This window comes from Chrysemys picta, chromosome 10 (genome assembly GCF_011386835.1).
Source record: "Chrysemys picta bellii isolate R12L10 chromosome 10, ASM1138683v2, whole genome shotgun sequence".
Lineage (NCBI taxonomy): Eukaryota > Metazoa > Chordata > Testudines > Emydidae > Chrysemys > Chrysemys picta.
The window spans coordinates 81,231,579-81,255,217 of NC_088800.1; the positions used below are offsets into that span (position 1 = coordinate 81,231,579).

At 47.0% G+C, this 23,639-nt stretch overlaps 1 protein-coding gene across 15 annotated transcripts in view; it reads left to right on the plus strand.

Annotated features, from left to right (window-relative positions):
- RAI1 (retinoic acid induced 1) overlaps positions 1-23,639 on the plus strand; it is a 134,553-nt gene that overhangs the window by 52,551 nt on the left and 58,363 nt on the right. The window contains exon 1 of one of the 15 annotated variants that reach the window (XM_024102266.3): positions 18,608-21,462. The exons of the other annotated variants lie outside the window; for them this stretch is intronic. The gene's annotated coding sequence lies outside the window, so the exon portion shown is untranslated. Of the gene's footprint in view, positions 1-18,607; positions 21,463-23,639 lie in introns of those variants that run through there. 15 annotated transcript variants of the gene reach the window in all.

The window sequence follows — 23,639 nt, forward strand, 5'->3', positions numbered from 1 at the left end:
TTCTCCTTTCTGCCCTCTACCCCCCTCCCCCTGCCCCTGTGGAAAAGGTGATCTTGAATGTTTAAAAAAACAGAACAAAACACCTCAAGTCTCCCTTATGTGTCCCAGTTGTAGCAAAAGCCAAGGCAAAATATCAAGGAGTTTTTCCTTTTATGCAGTGTTTGAGATTGAAGATACACTAGTGGAAAGGGGAAGACCAGAGCAGCAAGGCAAATGGAAATCTTAAAGGAGATTCTTTCCTTTTTGTCCCCAAGGAGATCAGCTCAGAAAATGATCCACCTGCTAATTAAAATTATTATGTCTTGATTGAGACATTCTTGCTTATATCCCAGTTGCCTACAAGAAGTTCGGGAGTGGACAGAGAAATTCCTATCATATATCTAGATGGATGGATATAGAAAATAGATAGATAATCTATCTATTTAATCTAATCACAAGCATAAAAGAAATAAAAACATGGAGGGTGCCATATTTAAAATATCTATATCTATCTATATATCTATCTTTTAGTAGCATTTGGTTATATATAAAAAGATTATACATCGTTCTCTTTAAAGAACAAGCCAAATCCTTCTGTTGAAGTCAGTGGAGATACATTGGAGATTCATTTGGCCCATTGTGTAGTGTTTGGTATGTAGGGACTATGCTGTAGCACTGCCTTATTTGAAACAAGAGTTATTCAGATCCATTTGTGGTGGCTGCATGATACCCAAGTGGGTGGGGAAAGCAAAAATCACGAATGGTTATGTCACTGGGGCTAAAGCAATGTAAATATGCATAAATATGTCAAGCCATGCATGATTTACATCACACCTGCCAATGAGAATGTTGTAACAGGGTAGATTTATATGGGGTGGTGAACAGGGGTGTGAGTGTGTGTGAGTGAAAGTGAAATTTGTTCCATTAAGGGACCTAACTTTGCAGTCCTGATGCAAAAAGAACTCCCATTGAGTTCAAAGGGGTATAAGGTCATGCCTTATAAATGTGGTCCAAATTCAGTCCTGGTGCAAAGAGGCTAAACTCTGGTTAGCCCCAGGTTTTACTCTCACATAAAACCTGAGCTGAAACAGGGCTGGTGTCATTTTAATTTGGAATATCATCTTCAGCAAAACCCCTGGAGTTTTGGGGGTTATTTTTTGCTTTCTTACAGTCAGACTTTGCTTCCTTCCCTTTAACTGCATCTCCATTGTTAGTCACTGCTTGATGTCTCACCAGGGGATACCTTTTTTGCTGCATTTATGGTAATGGCTAAACCTTGCTGTTGTGCTCACTACCTGTGTTTGTGTAGTCCCAGCTGTTGGATAGTAGGAGAACTTTAAATATTGTGCACCTAGTTTTCATGTATTTTAAAAACAGCCCCTTTCCAGCACTCTGGTAGTATAAAAGGGCCTTAAAGTGAGTGTAAATACACCGGCAGGGCACTGCCCTTAGGCCTGATCTACACAGGGAAATTGGCCAGAATCCCTATGGTGGAATAAGGTATTCCAGAATAGCTCCTTGTGGGGCCGCGTGTGGACTCTATCCAGAATAGAAGGTCTGAAAGAGACAGTCCAGTCCATGTCCCCATGTAGACAAGGCGTTCTTGCAAATGAAAATTTAACACTACATTCAGTAGACAAGAACAATTGCTTTAAAAATGGTTCTGCCTATTGACTGCTAAAATTAATGCATCGCTAATGTTCTAACACCTGGCTTATTGCTGAGATGGGGGGAGGGTCATGATTTAATCCTGTAATACTGTATCCCTCCCCATGACTGTTGAGATATAGGCCACAGAACACTGTATTCACCAAGTAGCGTGACCTTCACCACGGCTCTTACTATATAAACTACAGAACTGCATAGTCCTATAAAACCATGTCCTTCACCATGACTATTGCTAGATGATCTCTAGAACAGTATAGTCTGTAATACTATGGCCCGTCACCAGGACTGTTGCTGTATGCGCTTGAGAAAAGTATAGTCCTATAATACCATGACCTTCAGCGTGACTATTGCTATATGAGACACACAACAGTAGAGTCCTCTAATACCTTGTAATTCACTGTGACTATTGTGTTGTGATCCACAGAACAGTCCTGCCCTGTATTATGTTGTGTCAGATTTTAAGACTGTTTGGCGTTAGCATCCTCTCTATCTGTTGTCTGGCTTCTGAGCAAGGACTAATGCCACTGGGGAAAAAATGTGAAACCAAGCAAGGAGCTGAAGAGAAAATGGACAAGAGATAAGAGAGGATACGGGAAAAGGGAGAAGACCAAGAGAAGACGAAAGAAAGTAGGGAGAAATAAAGCAATCACTGACAGGGAAGGAAAAGAGAAATGAAGGCCTTGCAGAACTGATGCCCATGAAGAGACCCCAGTTTGGTCCAGCTCAGATCTGATGATGCTGGATTTTGGAGGTGGGGGTGTAAATTTGAATTAAGTGAGGAGATCTTTAAGGCTTCAGTGGGAGTGTAGAGATTGATCTACTTGAAATCAATCTGGGCACCTACTCTGTAGTGAAAAAAGAAATTTTCCCCTGCAGATGTTAATAACATGGTCCGATGGAGTTGTCTCCCTTCTGAAGCCAGAGAAAGGGTATAATCACTGCTATTCGATATGGGTAGTTGTAGACGCCTCATCTGTGCATTGGTGCCATTTGTTATTGTTGTTCTATTGCAGCAGTGCTGTGAGGTCCCAGTGAGGATGGGGGCCACATTGTGCCAGGTACTGTACAAACACATACAAAGTGCCCGGACCCAGAGAGGTTACAATCTAAGAAGCAAAGCAGAGGACCAAGGAATCATAGATTAATCACAATAGAGGCCACAGTGAGGCATTTAAGCGGTTTTATGGCTGTTTCATATGAAAATTAAGCGAGCCCTGTAATAATACTGTAGAAATGTCTTCCCTCCCTTTATCTTTGCTCCTTGGGCACGCAGGATATAGTACACCAAAGTGATACCCTGTAGGAGGTTGTGAACATGCCTGTTTCCTTCGGCTGAATGCTGCTGTAACATTTAGACAGCACCTTTCACACCAAAGGACCACTTTCGAAACTTTTCATGTGCAAGAGACAGTTACCCCACTGCTTAAATGCATCTGCTTCTTGAGTGGCAACAGACACTGTTTAAAAGCTCATAACAACACTGCTAAACAAAACAGGAAGTGAAGAGCTGTATACCCCATTGAAACTGGGGGTGGGATTTAGGTCAAGTCAGTAGTGGCTTGGGCTCTGAATGTACATTCTGCGCTCAATCCTGAAAGATACTGACTGCTGCGTCACTCCCTCAACTCCAGCTGATTTCAGTAAGGATTGAGAGCCTTTAGCACCTTGCAGCAGTGATTGGTGGGGGGTGGATAGGGATGAGTTCCCATTTAAGTGCATGGCAAACCCCGCTGACTTCAATGGAGCCGGATCAAACCCTGAATGAGTATCCAGCACCCAGCAGGTGCCAGCTCCATCTGCAGCATTTGAGAGCTGAATTCTAGGAGATTCACAGATTAACTGGGCTCTCTTGTGTTTGCATATATTGCCTGCATTATAAGTGAAATCCCTACCCGAACGCCTCAGGCAGAGAAATGGATGGAGTATGTATTCGATAGAAAGAAGGGGGGGGGGAATTCCTCTGGCTGGTTTTCTAGCAGTGCAATAAATGTAAAAAAAAAAACCCCATGCATGTAAAGAAGTAGGGGCCATACTCCGTGCAGTCGTTTCAGGAGCTGATCTACTGTGAAGATGTAAAGGGTTCTGTGATGCCTCCGTATTAGCTGGTTAACCCTACCCCTTAAATATAAATATCAGGGTGGACAGTGAAGCCATAAGGAGGCTCTGTTGTATAAATTTGCTTTTTTTTTTTTTTTTTTAATGTTCTGAAGTGGATGTATTGCACTGTACATTTTTTTTCCACTTTAACAAACTGCTTTAGTTAATGTGTGGGCAGAATGTAGATGTTCTTGTAACCTTTTGGTAAAGAGACAAAGAGATATAAAAGGGTCCCAGGAGGGAACAGGGTTTTGCAGTCACTGTAATGTGGGCTGTGAGGACATAGCATACCAATGGTCTTACTCTGAAAGAGATGCTCTCCCATTAGATCTCCCTTGATAAAATCCAAAACAGAAAGTCATAGTGCCAGGCCCTCTGGGAGGTCTTTAAGGTGCAGCTGTAGACACCCAGAGCAAGCAGCTGAAGCCCAGCTGGTGACGGGATTCTGTTGATGTTGGTTTGTTTTTGTTTCGCTGGGTTTTCTTCGCAGGGGACATGATGCAAAGCCATCAGGAGAGATTTCAATTTGCAGGAGGAGCCAGGGATGAATGAGTCCAAGATAAGAGACATTTGTGGGTCTTGGAAGGGAAAGTTCACAACTGTTCGCAGGAGGGACTGCGAGATTGATTAGGAAGCACATTTTAGGAGCAAGCGTTTTCAGGCAATCTGCAGCGCAGCAGTTGGCATTTGAGATAAGGTTTGCAGGAGTGTTCGGAACAGCACCTAATAGATCAGGGAGAGGCGCGTATGTGCTCGTTTTCATGAAGGAGCAGGCTAGTTTCTCCTCTCAGTTACACCCATGTAAATCAGAAACGATTCCGTTGATTTCAGTGGCGTCACTTCCAGTTTACTCTGGGTGTTAATGAGAGCAGCATATGGTCCCATGGCTTTCAGAACCTTTTCCTTTTTCCCCTCCTCAGCAGCCTATGCCACATATCTGCAAACAGCTGTACGAAGAGCAGAGATCATTAGCTGGAAGGATCAGATGGGCTCATTTCTTAAAAGGATTGTCTGATTTCTCTATTGATCAGGTTGATTTAGAAGGGGTAAGTGGGTCAGGGGGTCATAAATTATCATTTGAAGGGGGCGGGGGTAGAGACTGTGCTGCACTTAGCCGCAGTGGTAAGGAAAGGAACGTATCTATTTGTAGGGACTTGAATGGTTGTACGCTGTGGCTGCCATGCAATTTAGGTCTCCTACACGTTTTAACTGGTGTTAAGGAACCGTATTTAAACTCCGTTAAACAGTGTTTTGGTTAAACTAGTTTCTGCAGTTTGGCTGGCCAAACAGACAGGGGAAAACGTAATTAGATTTGCATTTAGATGGGGTTTTAAAAGCCACTGTATTATAATTTTGAATGCATACGCTGTACACATAATGCACACGGAATCGTTTGCAAAATAACTCCAGCGTGTGTGAGCCATGAAGTCACATGCTGGGGTCTAACATTGCAGGAATTCCTGAGAGACTTGTGGTCTCTCCTTGGTCTCTCTTCCCAGGGAAGGAAGGATGATGATGTGGTTTACAGCAGCCAGGAGCACTACGTACTATCCCTGACTTTCCCGCAGAAACGTTTTGGGTGGTCTTGGGCAAATGACTTAACCGTTCTGTGCTTCAGTTTTCCTGGCTGTAAAATGGGGATAATCTTCATCATAGGTCTTAACAGTGTTGCCAACTCTCATGATTTTATTGCGGTCTCATGATATCTCACAATGTTTTTATTAAATCCCCAGCTCCTGGAGTCAGGTGATTACATTAGATCTCAGCTTTCATTTAAACATTTTTTTCTAGCGCTTAAGGTTGCAGGAAAAAGGTGGAAAACCCCAAGAGCTCAAAAACCAGAAGACAAATAAAAAGAACACAACATTTATTATATTGTAATAAAATCTCATGATTTTTTGAGCCAATTTTGTCTTTTGGCTTTGGGCCTGACTCATGATTTTTGAAGGCTGGGGACTGGCGACACTGAGATGATAGTGCGGCAACATGAATATTTGCAAATCGTGTTGAGATCCTCAGATGCAGAAGTGCAAAGTGTAATGATTATTCACTCAGGTAACAGCTACTGTAGTACAGGATGTCACAGACAGATTTCAATGACGTTACCAGGCACTAACGTATCTATATCTAGCTGTCTGTCATGTGTCTAGAGCAGCCATCATCACAGTATGTGGGCGAAGCCAATTCGTGTTCATTGCTTTTTCAGTGCTGGGTCCTGTGCCACTGAAGTTTTGACGTCAGTGTGATGAGAATCAGGGCAAGTGTTGCTGGAACGACAGTTGCGTGCGACTCTCTGGGTGATTAAAAATAAAGATCATCAGACGGGGCTTTGTTTTAGTCCTCTTCTGTATGCACGTTGTACAGCTTAGGTTACCTAGGGATGGGTGTGTAGTTTTTTCTTTGGCTGCGGTAGGTCTTTTGGGGTAGCAACCTGTAGTAGTTCAGAAGAGAAGGAAAAAAAAATGTGATGGGGCAAATTACAGCTGTTTCCAGTATTCCGCCACCATGGCAATTGTCTTCCGTAGAGGAGAGTTTTTTTGTTATAAATTCATAGATTTCCAAAGCCAGAAGAGACCATCCAGTCTGACCTGCTGCATACCACAGGCCATAAACCTTCCCCAAAATAATTCTTAGAGCAGATTCCATCTTGATTTAAGAGTTGCCAGTGATGGAGAAGCTACCATGACCCTTGGTAAGTTGTTCCAATAGTTAATTACTCTCACCGTGAAAACTTGACAACTTATTTCCAGTCTGAATTGGTCTAGCTTCATCTTCCAGCTCCCTTTCTCTGCTAGATGGAAGAGCCCATTAGCAAATATTTGTTCTTCAGGTAGATACTTGGAATCATGGAATCATAGGGTTAGAAGGGACCACAAAAGTCATCTATTCCAGCCCCCTGCCAGGATGCAGGATTTGTTGTGTCTAAACCATCAAAGACAGGTGGCTCTCCAGCCTCCTTTTGAAAACCTCCAGTGAAGGAGCTTCCACGACCTCCCTAGGCAGTCTGTTCCATTGTCCTACTGTTCTAACTGTTAGGACGTTTTACCTGAGATTTCATCTAAATCTGCTCTGCTGTAGTTTGAACCCATTGCCTCTTGCCCTGCCTTCTGTGGCAAGAGAGAACAACTTTTCTCAATCTTTGCTATGGCAGCCTTTCAAGTATTTGAAGACTGCATCTCCTCTTTTCACAGTTCCTTCAGCCTTTGCTTGTATGGCTTGCATTCCCTCCCCTTGATCATCTTTGTCGCTCACCTCTGGATCCTTTCCAGTTTCTCTACATCCTTTCTATACATTGGTGACCAAAATTGGACACAGTTCTCCAGCTGAGGACTAGCCAGCGCCAAGTAGAGCCGTACTATCACCTCCCGTGACTTGCATGCTATGTCTCTGTTAATGCAACCCAAAATTGTATTTGCTTTTTTTTTTTTTTTTGCAACAGCATCACATTGCTGACTCATGTTGAGGTTGTGATCCACTACAACGCCCAGATCTTTCTCAGCAGTCAGCTGCTGCCAAGCCAGTTATCCCCCATTCTGTATTTGTGCGTTTGGTTTTTCTTCCCTAAGTGTAGTTCCATATATTTGTCTTAGTTGAATTTCATTATGTTGTTTATAGCCCAGTTCTTCAATGTATCAAGATCCCCTTGAATTTTAGCTCTATCCTCCAAAGTGTTGGCAAACCTTCCCCCGCCCCCCAGCTTTGTGTCATCTGCAAATTTGATCAGGATGTTCTCTGTTCCTACATCCAGGTCATTAATAAAGATGTTAAATGACACCGGACTCAGAACAGATCCCTGTGGAACCCCACTTGAGACCTCCCTCCAGTCTGACATAATTCCACTAATAGTTACTCTTTGTTCTTCTTCGAGTGCTTGTGCATGTCCATTCCAATATAGGTATGTGCGCATCCCGAGCACAGTTGCAGGATTTTTTTCCCCTAGTGGTATCCGTTGGGTCACCTCCAGCGCCCTCTGGGGCCGCGCGCTCATAGAGCCAGTATAAAGGGCCCTGCCAACGCTGCTCCCCTTCAGTTCCTTCTTACCGCCCGTGACGGTTGCTGGAATCCCGCATTGCTCAGGCAATCTTTCTCCTAGTGTTTTTTTCTCAAAGGACTGGAGAGAGTGTGCCAGCAAGTTAGCGATCCCATTTCTCCCCGGGACCTGAACCTTGTCCTGGCAAAGCTTACGGGGTCCCTGGTCGAACCACTAGCAACGTGTTCACTGTTACACCTTTCCTGGAAAGTGGCCTTCCTAGTAGCCATCACTTCGGCCTGCCCCAATATATGGTGTTCTTCAAGGACAAAGTCCAGTTATGACCTCACCTGTCATTCCTCCCAAGGGTGGTGTCACAATTCCACTGCGGCCAAGCAGTCTCCCTGCCGGTATTCTACCCTAAACCGCATGTGAATAGAGAGGAGCAGCGCCTCTATTCGTTGGATGTGAGGCAGGCCCTGGCTTTCTACTGATAAAGAACCAGACCTTCCTGCAGACCCACCAGCTCTTCCTAGCGATAGTGGAAAGAATGAAAGGTCTCCCTAGCTCTGCACAAAGAATCTCATCATGGCTTACTTCTTGTATCCGGGCGTGTTACAAACTCGCTCCCAGCTAATCTAACAGCTGACTCCACAAGGTCTCAAGCCTCCTCCTCCGCCACTTCCCTAGCACAAGTCCCGATTCAAGACATCTGCAGAGCAGCAACCTGGTCTTCGGTTTGCCATTACACAGCAGGATAGAGACAAGGCCGGTTTCAGCTGCGCAGCCTTGCTGTCAGCCTGTCCTTGAACTCTGAACCCACCTCCTGGGCCACTGCTTGTGAGTCACCTCCATTGGATTGGACATGTGCAAGTCCTCAAAGACGAAAAACGGTTAGTAGCCTTTCCGTAACTGTTGTTGTTCGAGATGTGTTGCACATGACATGTCCATTCCAAAACCCATCCTCCATCCCCTCTTTTCATAGGCCGTTGGCAAGAAGAAACTGAAAGGGAGCGGGGTTGGCAGGGCCCTTTATACTGGCGCTATGAGCGCGCACTATCAGAGGGTGCTGGAGCTGACACGATGGATGCCACTAGGGTGGAAAATCCTGGTGACTGTGCTTGGGGCACGCACACCTACACTGGAATGGACATGTGTGACACATCCCGAAGAACAGTTATGGAAAGGTGAGTAACCGTTTTTTTGCGGTTGTTTAACCAAAGACTATGATCAGGTCACCCTTAAACCTTCTCTTTGGTAAACTATAGATTGAGCTCCTTAGGTCTGTCACTATAAGGCAGGTTTTCTAATCCTCTAATCATTCTTGTGGCGCTTCTCTGAACCCTCTCCAATTTTTCAACTTCCTTCTTGAATGGTGGACATCAGACCTGGACACAGTATTCCAGCAGTGGTCGCCCCAGTGCTAAATACAGAGGTAAAATAACCAGTTCCTACTTGAGAGTACCAGTTTATGCATCCAAGGATCACACATAGCCTCTGTTTGTCAGAGGATGGAGATGGATGCCAGGAGAGAGATCACTGGGAGCCCATGTTCAGCCCCTCAGTTCCTAGAGGACCATTTCACTTCGGTAGAGGATTGTTCTCTCCTACCACAATGCTTGTTGTGTGGGAGACTGAAGCTGTGCGTAGCCTGGTTCTAAGGTAGAACAAGTACATTTGTATGTTACAAGGTCTGAACTGTGGGGAAATGTTAAAAAAAAAAATTCTGGGATATGAGCCATCCTGACTGATGGGGTTTGCACCCGTTAGAAAACATCTTCGGAGCTTCCAGGAGGCCTGTCTTGTCCTGTTCTTGGTGTCCCTCATTTCTTGCTCCTGCAAAATATTCTGCAGTATAACACGTTCCAGGGAACACACTTTGGTAATGTGTAAACATTGGTGAGTGAATACAAAGTTCTTCAGATAATCACATTGGCCTGAGTCTTCCCCTCACACACGTCTCCCACCTTGGCCAGTGCACCTCCGTCCTGACTTGTGACAGCCCTTGTTAATCTTACCCCGCACCCCCCACAAAGCACTGCCATTCTGTCTCAATCCTAATCTGCAGCATCCCTGAGCCGCCAGTCCTGAAAACCACGCTGGGCTCTGCCAGTGCATCTCAATCTTGACCTTCAGCAACCCCCTACAATTCCCGTTTTCATGAGCGGAAGCTGCCAGTCATAGGAAATTGTGTGAAGATTCCCTGATGTGAATAAATAGGGACTAGGATAGGAACAGCCAACTCGTTATCGCTTGTGACCTGGCCCTGGCGTAGAACTCCGGGTGTTCAGATGGAAAAGGCCAGGGTGCCGACCCATTGCCCGGGCTCCCGGCCTCCTGGGGACTGTGTCTTTGAGTCATTCTGCCACGGGGCTGTAGAAATCTCAATGGGCAGTGCCATTCAGATGAGAGGAGAGCCTCTGACACACAACAAAGGGTCCACAACAGTGGGAGTCTGTAGCTTGGGAGATTGTGACAAGGGGAAAAGGGAAAGGGGCAACTTATGGTGCAGACGGTAGGAACGGGGAAGAAGGCGCGTTTAAGTGGTGGGAATGGGGGGGAAGACGGGGACTCTGGCTCAAGCTGTTCCTTTTTTCCCCCCAAGTGCCTCCCACAGCCAGATAGCTTTGTCCCCCCCCCCCCCCGTTTCATTTATTTTGTAAGTGGTCACCGCTGGCGCGCAGCCTGTAGACTGGAAATCTCCCCCGTCAATGTCACGCGTGCCAGCCCGTTCTTACGTGCCAGGATGCAACAGGAAGTGATGACTTGGTTTACTGGCCTTGGCTACCATTTTAGAGGAAAATATGGAGCGGTGGGTAATTATTTCTCTTTCTTAATTGAAATTTCAGCCTCAGTGACTTGCTAGAACGTGCGAGGGAAGAGGCACAGGCAAGCATGACATAAACGGAGGGCTGCGTAATGGTCCGAGAGGGAGAGGGAATTTATTGAATCCACAGGTGGGCAAACGATCTCATAACTCATGGGAGGGTACAGCCATTGCTGGGTTAGCCAGCCATTCCCTAATGAGGCTGCGGAAAAGGATTTCCTCCCCCAGCGGCACTGATGGTTTCCCGACATATCAGTCTTCTTCTTAGTATTATTAGTATTATTATTATTAATAACGTGCTGTCTTTTAATGTTTCAAAACAAAGGGTTGGGGGGGTTGTTTTGTTTTTTTGTGGGGTTTTTTTTTTTTTGCTTTGAATAGAGGGCCAATTAAATAAAATTATCATCTGAAGACTGCCACGACACCCCTTGATGACAGCCAGCAATCAGGTGTAGCACAGCATGGCTGATAAGGGCCAATCAAGACATACAAATGAGGTGTTGACATTCAAACAGCAGGTACTGTACCATATAGCATGAGCCTTGTTTGCTATCTGTCGAGATGGTGCAGAGCCGGGCATGGGGGAGACGGGGCTGTGAAAGGCAGCAGAAGGGAGTACGGACAGCAGGCGGGCTCTCGGTTTCTACTGGGGAGTGTTTATGATTAACGACAGTAGTACTAGGAAAGCCGGGCCGAATTAGGCAATCCTTAATCAAGTCAGTTGCTCACTGATGCCAGCGTGAGCTTGGCCCGATGGAAGGCTGCAGAACTTGGCCTTTGCACTTCTAGAGCCCAGTCCTTCCATGTGAGCGGAGCACGCTGGGCTCCTTTCAAGAGGCACTGAGGGCCAGACCCACAAAGGGACTTAGGAACCCAGCTCCCATCAGCCTAAATACCTTTGAGGATCTGGGCCTGAGTGCCTTGCAGGATCAGGCCCAGCTAGCACCATGCATCGGAGGATCTCAAAGAGTTAGACAAAGGTAAATTAGTAGTGTCTTCATGTTACAGATAGGTAAACTGAGGCATGGGGAGGTTAAGTTATTTGCATAATGTTATACCGTGCGCTGGCGCCGGAGTCATTGATAGACACCTGGCTCTCCAGACTCCAAGTCCTCTGCTTTAGCCAGTAGATTGGTTCTCAGCCTGGAGGTCTTGCCTTCCTGTGTGGCTAGCTGGGACAGGAATCCTGGCACTTTTCCCTTTGTCACATGGAAAAAGCAGAGAACCGCTGCTGTAGGTTACGCTGCCTCCATCTGCACACTCGGAGCAGACTCATGCTTGGTTAAACACAGCTCCATCATGGTTTCCTTGACCACCATGGACAGGGAGTTTTGGCCTGAGAACAGTGTTAGAACCATGGCAGATCATTTAGCGTGTGGGTTGGCTAGACAGGTTCTCCAATAAAAAACAAGTTCCTGTCTGCAGTGGTCAGGGAAACCATGGTAGAGCCCTGCTCGCAGCCGCTGTGTTTAAGCAGGACTGTAGTGAGCAGAGTGCCCATCCCAGAGTGGACAAGACCTTAAACTGCGTCTGGGAGGCAGGATCTCTCCACCTTTAGATGTTTGGCTGGAGTCCTTTGAACTGAGTTGGGTGGTCTCAGCTTAGCACCTAGTGTGGTCTCGCACTCCAGTTCCTAGCACATTTTTTGTCTGCGCCACGAAGCGGCTCCCTAAACATTGGCTCCATTATTCATGGAGGCCAAGATCCAACCCGTTTGCTAAGGGAGGAAGGCTGCTGCAGATCACCGTGACAGATTCTGGCAGGGTGAAACTTTACACAGTACCTCGCTGAGCTCACACCTTGCCAGGGCGAGTCCCTTCACCTCCGCCAGCACCACAGTTCACCAACATTTTTGAATAAAAAAAAAAAAAAAAAGGTGGGGGCGGGACGAGGGGTGCTAGTGACGGGAGGGACGCCGAGAGAATGTTGCAATAATGAACCGATTGAACCAGTTCAGAGACGGTTTGGAGAGGAGAAATAAGCTACATTTTGAACGACCTCATCAGCATTTCCTGTCTCACGGTGGAGAAATTGCATGTGGTGAAAGGCTCTAAAAATAGGATCAACAAACTTTTAACCACATTTGCAGATGCGAAGGTAAAGTCAGACCAACCCCGTAGGCACTGAAGCTGAAAAATAATCCCAGAGCCCTTCAGAAGTTTCCCCTCTCTCCCTCCCCAGCATCACCAGCGTTAACCCTCTGCAGGATGTAGGGGAAAGCATCCTGGTGTGTCTAAATGGGGACCAGGTCAGGACATAGCCCAGAGTAGAACTCGGGGTTTGCCAGCGGTGAGAGGTCACCACGCTAACCCGCTGCTCGTGCACCCAGCCTCCCGGGGACCATGGCTCGGAGCGTTTCGGCCGTGATCACAATGTGAGTTGAAGGCTCTGGCAAGACACAGCTAATGTGGAAAAAGGAGCGCGTGGCCCCGAGCTGGAGTGGTTGTGATGGAGACTGAGTGGAGGGCAGCAACCCCTGGATTAGCAGCTGGAATGAGTCTCTCCATTGCTGCACCGATCTCTCCTCGCTGTCCCCATTAAGTGTGCTCAGGAAGACATTAAGATCAGAAGCACGTACGGTGAGACTCTGTCTAACAGCACTGCTGACTGACCCTGATTTGTAGCAGGGCTGAACGCTGAGGCTGTAACGTTACAGCTCTTCCTGTAGTAATAGTGAGCGAGAAGGAGTCACATGCACACCCCTGCTTGAGAAAGAGAAGGGGAAAGGGAGGGGGACCGGACAGGTCAGCTCTGGGAAGCAGGGGAAATGAATACCGGGTGTAAATGAAAATCCAATATCTCATTTGTGGTACATTTGCTTAGCAAGCCACAGTGGTGCAACCGCATAAAAATAAAAAGTTGAGGGAGCCCAGGAGTGAGTGTGCATTAATTCTCCAGCCATACCGAGGGGGACCTCACAAAGTGGGGGGGCGGGGTTTGTCCCCCTCCCGCCCCAGTGGCTGTGCCAGTAGTAGCTCAGGACAATGACCTGGGTATCTGCAGGGCTTGGGGATAAAACCTCTCTAGCTGGGAAGTGATCCTCTGTCTCTCTAGTGCAAGCTGTCGTCCCTGCTCCCCCCCCCCACTTCCTTCCTTCCTTCCTCCCCAGCTTTCCTTGCTGCAGGATCAAATCAGCTCCCTACGTTAGGTTAGTTTCCTTCTGTCTCTTATTCCAGTCCCTGTTTTGGATTCCGTGCCAGGCTAGCCCTTTCTCGCCTCCTCTGAATGCTGCTTCACTTGTGGGGGCCAGTGGCTGTGGGGGTGCTGATAGCAGAGCCCTGGGGCCAGGGGCTTGTTTATTGCAGTGATGGGGAGAAGGAGTGTCAGGGAGATCCTCCATCAGAAGTGAAATTGTCATTGGCTCTGCTTGACCTACAGACTGTCTTTGGGATGCATGCCACAGCAGCTAGTGCTGTTTCTCAGGCGCTGATGGCAGGCAGCCAGCCAGCCGGCTTACCACACAGACCGACCCACTCACCTTCAGTCCAGACAAAGGGACAGCAGGCTCACCATCCACCCTACCGTTACGGTGAGCCAGGGTCATCACTCATTACTACAGCCCACCCGTGTGGGCAGATACAGCGCCCTCTTTTCTCTGGTCACACGGACTCCTTCCCCCCGACCCATTCCCCCAAATGATCTGCTTCTCTGCAATTCGTGTCGTTGTCTAATGGTAAGAACGAGGGTCTAGGACTCCGGACTCCTGGGTTCAAATCTCCGATTCCGCCATTGGCTCACAGTCCTGATCTTGGGGATGTCACATCACCTCGCCCTGCCTCACTTTCCCCATCTGTAACATGAGGGATTTTATGAGCCTTAATTTGTTACCACTGGGTGGCAGATGCGGAGGAAGGCCAAGCACTAGTATTTTTAGAATCAAAGCAAATATTAAGATCCTTTCATGGTGTTTTTGTACATGATGATTGCGTTTAGTACCAATTCAGTTTAAAACTTCCCTTTGCCGTGGTCGTGTTTGTCCTGCATTGGTTATGTTACAGTCCCTGCGTTGCTTTGGGGAAATGTACAGAGCAAAGTTGAGGCAAAACTAGCCCATTCCTGTGAAAGGGAGGGGGGGGAAATCCAGCGTTGTTGTTGTTTATGGAAGGGTGGTGAGAAATGTATTGCCCTTGAAAGGTGAGAGACTAGAGTACTGCATATGAACCATCTTCTGTTTATAATATCCACTTATCAGACACATGGACAGCACTTGCATGCCATTCCCATTAGCCTGTACAAAAGCAGGGCAGTGTTATTAATGGGAGTTACGCAGACACCCAAACAAAGAGAGCCAGGAAGAAGAAATCTTTAAACTTCCAAACCTGGAAGGGTGAATCTGACCATTGGAAAAAGGAGAGACCAGGAGAGAAAAACATTAAAGAAAAGAAAATTAGATTCCTCGGGTTACCTTAGTTACCCAGTTTCTAATGACTCCAGCTTCCAGGCACTCATCACCTTTTGTATATAAAGATTCTCCAGAGAGCTCTGGATCGCCCCATTAACAAGAGAGAGACCCTTGGTCGTGATTTCTGCCAAGGAATGGGAGGGGATCAAGGAGTTCTCTGTGGGAGAGGACTGCCTAGGAGGTTTTTAATAGTTGCTTTTTGTGAGATGGCTAGGGGGTAATCTATATCTTTCTCACAGTAATTGCCTCTCTTTACCTATCTTTCTCTCTGTAATTGCCTGCCTCGTTGTTGCTTGGGTTTGGAGTAGCTGTTGTCAGCCTTCACCTGAAACCTTGGATTATCAAGATGAAGAGGGGAAATTGTCCTTCGGAATTTTATTTAGCTTAAAAAATCCAAGCTGTGTAGTTATCCCAGAGCAGAAATTCAGGGGGCTGAGGTGGACCAACATTTATCCTAAAACTGCTAGACAAAAGAACTTCCGCTCTGCCTTGCTAGCTTCCTTATTCTCTAGTCCCGGTCGGTTTCCTTTTTAACAGTGTTGACGTGTTAGCTGGCCAAACAAGGAGTCAATATTTTGGCAAAAAGCATCACCTTTTTTGTTAGAATAATAATGAGGAGGGGGGTGAGGAAGGCAGACAAGCAAATCCGTTTTATCAGACACCGCATATTTTATGAAAGCACATTTCAGCTCTTCAGCTTTGGAAAGCTTTTCATACCCTTTAATTTTCTAATAAAAAGGAATTACGTTTGCTGAAAAGCCAGTAACAAGATTCACTGTCATTGTCTTTTGTACAGACCATAATTCCTGCCTTGGGTGCCTGCCTGGAGGGGAAGAATCCAGTTTGTGTGGTCCTAGGTGAAATCTCTCCAGGAAACCTTCCGCGAAGCAGGTGGGGTGGCTGACCAGGGGGAGCTCACCTAAGGGATAAAAGGAAGTTGACTAGTCAGTTTGAAACCTTGCAAGACCATCCCCTCAGAAGACAGTAATAGACCCCTGGGTAGAATAAGGTTGCTGTGGGCAGAAGCTAGGTTTAGGCAGCAGAAAAAGCTAAACTTCCTTCAGTAAATGCTTTGAGCTAAATTCTGCTCTCAGTTACACCAGACTAACCACAAGGAAACCCACTGGAGTCAATAGTGTTTCTGTGGATTTACACCTCCATCACAGAGATGGCCCTTGGTCTTGGTGCCCTAGGAAGTTACAAGGTATCTTTATCCTCTTCTCACTAGCAAGTATGCTGTCTTGGGGTTTTCCCTTGTGCAGTCTCAAGCGAGACGGAACGGATACCAGAGAATGTTAAGGGGTGACTTGATTACCGTCTGTAAGTACCTGCATGGGAACAAATATTTGATAATGGACTCTTCAATCTGGCAGAGAAAGGTATAGCGTGAGCCAATGGCTGGGAGTTGAAAATTGGACAAATTCAGACTGGAAATAAGGTGTAAATTATTAACACTGAGAGTAATTAACCATTGGAACAATTCACCAAGGGTCGTGGTGGATTCTCCATCGCGGACAATGTTTAAATCCAGATGGGATGTTTTTGTAAAAGCTAAGGAATTGCACTAGGAATTATTTTGGGGGCGCTCTCTGGCCTGGGTTACGCAGGAGGTTCAGACTAAATGATCACAGTGATCCCTTCTGGCCTTGGAATCTCCGAGTCTCTTCTGTGGCCATGCCCACCACTGTACCCAGCAACCCAGAATCCAAGACCCCCATCTTCTCTGTTATCCTTGTTACCAAAACAGCTCACTTGAAAAGCAGCGGCTGGTTCTCGGTGACATTCCTGCTCTTTAAACGAGGGTCTATTTATTATTATTTGGTTATTTATTTATTTATATGTATTGCAGTAGTGCCTAGACGCCCCGGTCCTGAACCAGGGCCTGACAATGCGAGGCACTGTACAGACACAGAACAAAAACACAGCCCTTGCCCCAAAGAGCTTTTGCCATTCTCTTTAGCCCTTTTCACCCCACATCTTAGAGCGTTTTGCTGATCTCTGTGGATTAGGTCCCTTAGTCCCCTGATCAATAAGTATTCTGTGGGCTGGGGAAACTGAGGCACGAAGCGGTCAAAGTGTCTTTCCCCACATCCAGTTGGTAGCGGAGTCTCGAATAGAACCCAGGCGTCCTGATCCCCAGCTCTGGCCGTTGGGATCACTTTCCTGCCCAGTTTTACACATAGGTTGTTTTTGGAACAAGATGATCATTCATTTTCTTTGTTGCCAAACAGCAAATAAATGGCTGCATGAGGATTATACTTCTCTAGCCCTGTCATCCTTCATGTTTATATAGTAACTACTAGAACACGTTGGCTCATTATAGATTTTTAAGGGACTTTGTTCCTTTTATTCCTATCTGGTGTCTCTTGACACAGGCTAATGTTGATAGCGTCTTTGCATGTGTGATATTACATTTCCATGTACATACAGGCAAATCTGTATCACACACAATATATATAAAATACTGTAAGGAGCAGGGTCAGCGCTGTGACCTTTATTATCTGGATGGAGACTTCTGGGCACCTCCAGTATTTTCCAGATTCACAGAAACATCTGTTCGTTCATCCTCTCCGAGGTGACAACCCTCCCAGTGCGCTGATTGTTTCAGATAAAGAGGAAGCCAGTCATAGCAGCCTGCTCTGATAGCATTCACAGCGTGGCCTGAACCGTGCAGCCGAGCTACAGGACCCGCTCAGGACTCTTCAGGAAGGCGATGGATGACGCACCCATCAGACGATTTTTGAGAAAGATGAAGGGAACAAAGACGGGAAGGGTTTTAAAAATACTATCTGCCTGGTGACTGGATTGGGAGATTCATCTCTGAGAGCAGTGCTGGACTCAGGTTTGGTGGAGCAAGGAATTCTGACCTTTCCCCCTCAGGGATGAACGTTTTCGACCACCAGGCCAGGCGCTACAAATGTCCACTTGGGCAACGAAAACTAGCAACCTTCGCTGTGTTCATGTGCTTGGCTAAAAAAAACCAGCTCCTGGCATACAGGCGCCTCGATCAGAGGGCACTTTGCACTGTGTTTAGGCCTAAGGATGTTGGTCAGTGGCATCCCAGTTAAGAGTTTCTTCTGTCCGAGCGAAGTGGGAAAGTAGGTGAATCAGCCAATTTATAACTGCCTGAAGTAAGATGTCTGAGGGGCAGTGAGTGTCGTGTCACCAGGTCTGTCTAGAGTAGGAAAGGAGGTTGTTTTTAAAGACATGTTAGCAAACCCGTGTGTAGACAGGGCAGGTTGTGTAAGTACACATTAGAAGTCATGGGTGACCTAGGTGCCCCTCCAGGTTGCCCAGTAGCAGCTAACACATGTTCAAACACAACTTGTCCTGTCTACTCTGGCATTTAAAATATGTTCGTTTTAAGGGGTGAGCTAACATTTTAAAAAAAGATCTCCTGTGTTTTCCTAGTCTACATATGGCCACTCTGTGTTCATCCTCTTAACTTTTATCATGGGTCCGTGGAAACTTGGGATTTCTCACTGGGGCCTGATTCTTATTTACATTAAGGTGCTATTAGTATAAATGCGGAGGAGGCCCGTTGTTTCTAGGAGACATTCATCCAGCTCACAAAACCATCCCAAAGTTTGGCCCAGTACCTAGTCTGCTCCAGGCTTCCCAAAATCTAGGAGAGAGAGAGAGTGTGTGTGTGTGTGTTGGGGTGGGTGCTAAGATCCATTAACAGAGCTGTGTAGGAGAAACCTGATTGCCATCTGCTTGGGCTCACTTTCAAGAGGTCTGCAGTTCCCTGAGGTTTTAAAAGAAGAGCAAGATTCTATTAGAAGAACAGGGAGCACACAGCTGAAGCACCGGGCCCATCCTCGGCGCTCTTTCCTTTCCAAGGGAGACTAGATGATATTGTCCCATCTGGGATCAGAAACGGCAGCAGGCGTTTAGACCTGTGAATGCTCTTCCCATTAGGTTTTGCTGAGACCCATTGGAGCCAATGGGAGTCCATCTATTCACTTGAGTGGGCGCTGGATGAGGCCATAAGGGGCGCCCTATCTTGAGGCCTGTAGAAGAGTAAGGCCTGGGGATAAATGAAGATTGCCGTGGATTTTCCCCCTGCACAGAGCAAGGCACCGTGTCTGTAGCCTGCGGGCAATGGGAAACTTTAAACTAGAGCCGCCAGATCGTGAACATTCATTCAAATTCTGAAAAAAACTAGTCTCACCATGTTTGTTTCCCCCACTATCAGCTCAATCCTGCAAGGTGCCGAGCACTCGGGCCCGGATCCAGCAAAGTGCTTAAGCTCACGTTTAACTCCGAGGGAGTGGTCCCCCTGAGTTCAGTGCCACTGCTTGTGCTTCAATTTCAGCACACACATATCAGTACTGCCAGCCTCAAGCATGCAGAAATCCAGAGCCAGGCTTCCAAAATCATGAATTTGCCTTAAAAATCAGAAGCTTTAAAAAAAAAAAAAGACTTCGGGGTCCTTTTATTTGCCTTCTGGTTTTTGAGCCTTTGGGGTTCACATTTTCCAGCTTTAACTCCACAACCATGAGAGCTAGAAACTTACCTTTTATTTGTTTTTTGTATGTTCGATTGTTTTAAACGAAAGCCGAGATTCTGCCTTGTCCACTGCGCTCCTGGAGCTGGGGCTATGAGAGAACCATCAAGTATCACAAGACTTGTGATAAAATCACCAGAGCTGGCAGCTGTGATAATTGCTTTGCTGGTTTGGGGCCAAATCGCTCAGCACCGCACAGGATCAGGGACCTGTTTGTGAGCACTGATGCAGACGGATTAGTTTGGGAAATGGTTGTGCTTCCTGGGTGAAATTCACCCCAGCACAGAGGCCCTGCCTATTGTGAGGGCTTCCGAAGGACTTCAGTCGTGCCTGGTCTCTCTGCAGGCCCTCTGCACGGGAATGAGTTTCATCTCGTATGAATGCCCCATTCACATGAGTGAAGAAGAGGAGTCATTCCTCACTGTTCGCCATTTGTTATTCTCCTGTTCTAAAAGTGTCGGTTGCCCTATCGGGGAGCAGAAACCATGCAGCGTGATCAAAGTGACCAATCGCATGCCATGAATAACAACTAGCAAACAGTTTGCAAACCATCCCATGGGCGGAAAATTGTTCATCCAAACCATTTGGCAAATACAAACAATGAATGCATTTGTGGCAATCAGGATCCCGCCACAAACAGGAAAACAGGGCTAAATTGTCAGAGAATTTAGTCCCGGTACCTTAAACCCTTAAGCCCTTTTTTAGCATAAGCTTGTTTTTCTGAAAATGAGTATTTTTCTGGTCCCTCCCCGCCTTGGGGATGGAGGGAAGAGATCTAATGGTCAGCTCCTGCTTTCCTCCAAAGTTTTTCATCTGAACCTCAAGCTTGCTTGCTTTCCTGGGTAGGGAAATAAGAACCCAACAGAAATACATATCTTTTCTATTTCCCCCCCTTTCTCATTTTCATTCTTACTTCCCAGATGGTTTCCAGGGGTTTAGCATTTTCAAAGCTTTCCGTAAATGCGTCTGACAATAGGAAGTGTTGCCTCTTAGCCTGCGGCCAGCACAGTTTTAAATGAGGTCCCAGGTAGTCATGGTTACCTCTCCTCTTCAGTAAGAGATGACTTTTATTTCCTGCCTTTTGTGTTTGCACATCTCAGATATACGTTCTCCCAAACCATAATTGGTATTCGCAGATATATGGCTGCAGACAGATCAACAAATAAAGGGGAACGGGAGAGATGGAGGGATGTCAGGGTGCCAGGTTTCTCCAAGCATTGGGGAGTCTGCTAGATTGAAATCGTTTTCCTTCTCTCAAATGGGGAAACAGCTCTCTCCCTCCAACCGTAGGTCTAATCCTGATCTCGCTCACACCAGAGTAAATCAGGAGTAACTCCCCTAGCGTCAACAGAGTGATTCTGCTGTCAAACCAGTGCGAGTAAGATTGGAACCAGGTTCCTTGTCTTCCCCTCTCTTTTTCGCACTCCTTCTTGCTATAATAATTAGCAGCCTGACAGGAAAGATCCTGGATCAGCTATTAAAACTGAGCTTTCCCCTTGGAATATACATTGACATGCACACCCCGAGACAGCAGGCACTCCGCTAGCAGCGTGATTAGAGCGGTGCCAGAACCTGAACAGAACAGAATAGAAAGCAAGGATCTCCGCACAGGCACCCGTGAATACATGGGAGGTGATGGAATGAGCAAATAGCTGTTGGTGGGTTTGTTTTTTTTTCCGAGAGAGAAGTTGTGTTGTTCTTGCTGTTGCTTTGCGCTCCTGTTTCTATTCTGAGGCTAGTGCCTTTTATTGGTTATTAGAGGAAACTGATAGCCCAGGCGTTTGAGAGTCACAGAACTCGCCTGTTCGCGCGCTCTCAGACGCAGACTGCACTGCACTCTCAAAGGCTGTGGACCTGGATTCTGCTTTCAGCCCGCTAGGTGAGCAAGGATGGTGCTAGGAATCCTACGCAGCGAGGTTCCGCTTCCCACACTGGGGGAGCGCGGGGGGGGCCTCAGCCCTGTCTAATTGCCTCCCCCAGCGGCAGTCCTAGATGGCCACGTCAGCTGTGTAAGTACAGAGCCACAATTTAACTCGGCTTAAACGCTAGAGATCAACCTTCTTTGCGAGGCTTCTTGAGAAGCGAGAGAGTGGCTTGTGACTTGGGGGTGGTGGAGGGGAGGCGGGGAGAGAACGGGGGGCGGGAGATGATGTTTCTAATGAGGATCAGCGACGGGAGGAGGTGCTGTAACTTTGGAGCAGATAATGGTATTCATGTGAGTGTTCGCTATGATTTATATGCAGCCTTTGCATCTCCCCGATTTGCACAGTGCATGCTGTGTGTGATTGGAGATACGGTAGCTCAAACAGAAAATACTGGACAGTACGATGAGCAGCCTGCAGCAATCAACCAATCCCAGGTACCCTTTGAGTTGAATTTGAGGGTCTGGGTTCATTTGCTTTCCCCACAGCCGGTGCATATACCTATCTCTAAATACGTTTCTCACCAGGACCAGGGAAATTACACCAGGTGGCTTTGTCCCTTTGGTAAAAAGGGCTGCAAAATTTGTACTTCCAGTGTGCACACTCTGGTGGGCGAGTGTGTGTGTGTGTGCGTGCGTGCGCATGACTGCTCAGGTAATGATTGATGAAAGATCATAGCCTCATTCTGCAGGATCATTGCATAGAATATGGGCAAAGCTTCTGCCCCCCAGGGGACGACTCTGCATGTGTGTGCGGGTGTTTTAGAGCAGAGCGGATTGTACAATAGCAGATCCTTGTGCACCTCTTTTTACAAAAACAAAAGCAGAAAGGCTGGAGGATTCCTCCAGCGTCCTTGGAAAACTTAATTTGCTACAAAATAATATAGATGCCTTTAAAGCAAGCCGAGTTTCTCCGCAGTCGCTGGTGCTTTTCTGACCGTATGACAACCGGCTCAGAACAATTATTGCAGTGTAACAGTAGCAGCAGACATATTGGCTTTTCTCAGCCAGCACAAAATAATTTGCAAAACTAAGCAGACGTACTAAAGAAGCTAGCACTTGCCGGCTTCGATATACTAGCTGTAGTGCCTCGGATTTGCAGATCACCATATTTGCCAGTTGCCGCAGATCAGTGAATTGCACATTGGTTGCACCTGGTTTTCTATTTACATTCTTTTGCGAGGGCTGGGCACAGTTACATACTCAGTGGAAAGTGCCTAGAATTGCCAGCATATTAACATCAGAACATAAAAATGGCCATGCTGGGTCAGATCAATGGTCCAGCTAGTCCAGTATCCTGTCTCTGACAGTGGCCAATGCCAGATGGGAATGAACAGAACAGGGCAATTGTCAAGTGATACATCCCCGGTCGTCCAGTCCCAGCTTCCGGCCGTCAGACTCTTCCTAGCCTGGTTCCAGCTCTCCAGGTGTGCAGGCACTAGGAGCTGACGAGGGAAAGTTGATTTCTTTTTTTTAAATAAGAAAAATGCATCCTGGTCCTAAAGAATGTACTTACAAGTGTGAAGCACTAAGGAGAAAGAGAGCAAGTCAGATCCCCCATTGGAGTAAATCAGGATAGCCCTATTTACTCCAATAGAGCGACACCGATCTACACCAGCTGAGGATCTGGCCCCCAGGATCTTGATTTTATTGAGCAACCAAGAGAAATTAAAAGTAAACTAGAGGCCAGATCCTGAAGCCCTTAGTCGGGCAAACCTGCCATATGATTGAACCCTGGAGTCCTTGCTCAGAGCTTACTCATTTTTACGCCGAACCTGATTTGCCTCTTACGTCACTTGTGCACCCATGAACTGTCATTGCCTTAATGAAATGACTTCTCATTTACACCAGTATAAGTGGAGAATCAGGCCCTCAGTCCTTACTCAGGCAAAATGCTTCCTGAAGTCCCTGGTTAAAACCAGGGCTGGCTCCAGGCACCAGCAAACCAAGCATGTGCTTGGGGCGGCACGTTTTCAGGGGCAGCATTCCAGCCATCCTTTTTTTTTCGCTTGGGGCGGCAAATGCCTAGAGCCGGCCCTGGCAGCAGCACGTCCTGCGATTCGCGTCGGGGAGCAGCGCCCGCACCTTATGGCCGGGCGGGCTCCGAGGGGGACACTTGGGCTGGGGGCCGCCCCGCGGGGCGCACGGAACCGCCTGCAGGTGCCACAGGGCAGCTGCCCCCCAGCGCCGCAGCTGGGGCTGGGCAAAGTGGCCCGAGCCACTCAGGGACTGCGGTAGGGCGACCAGCAGCAGCAGCGGGGCCAC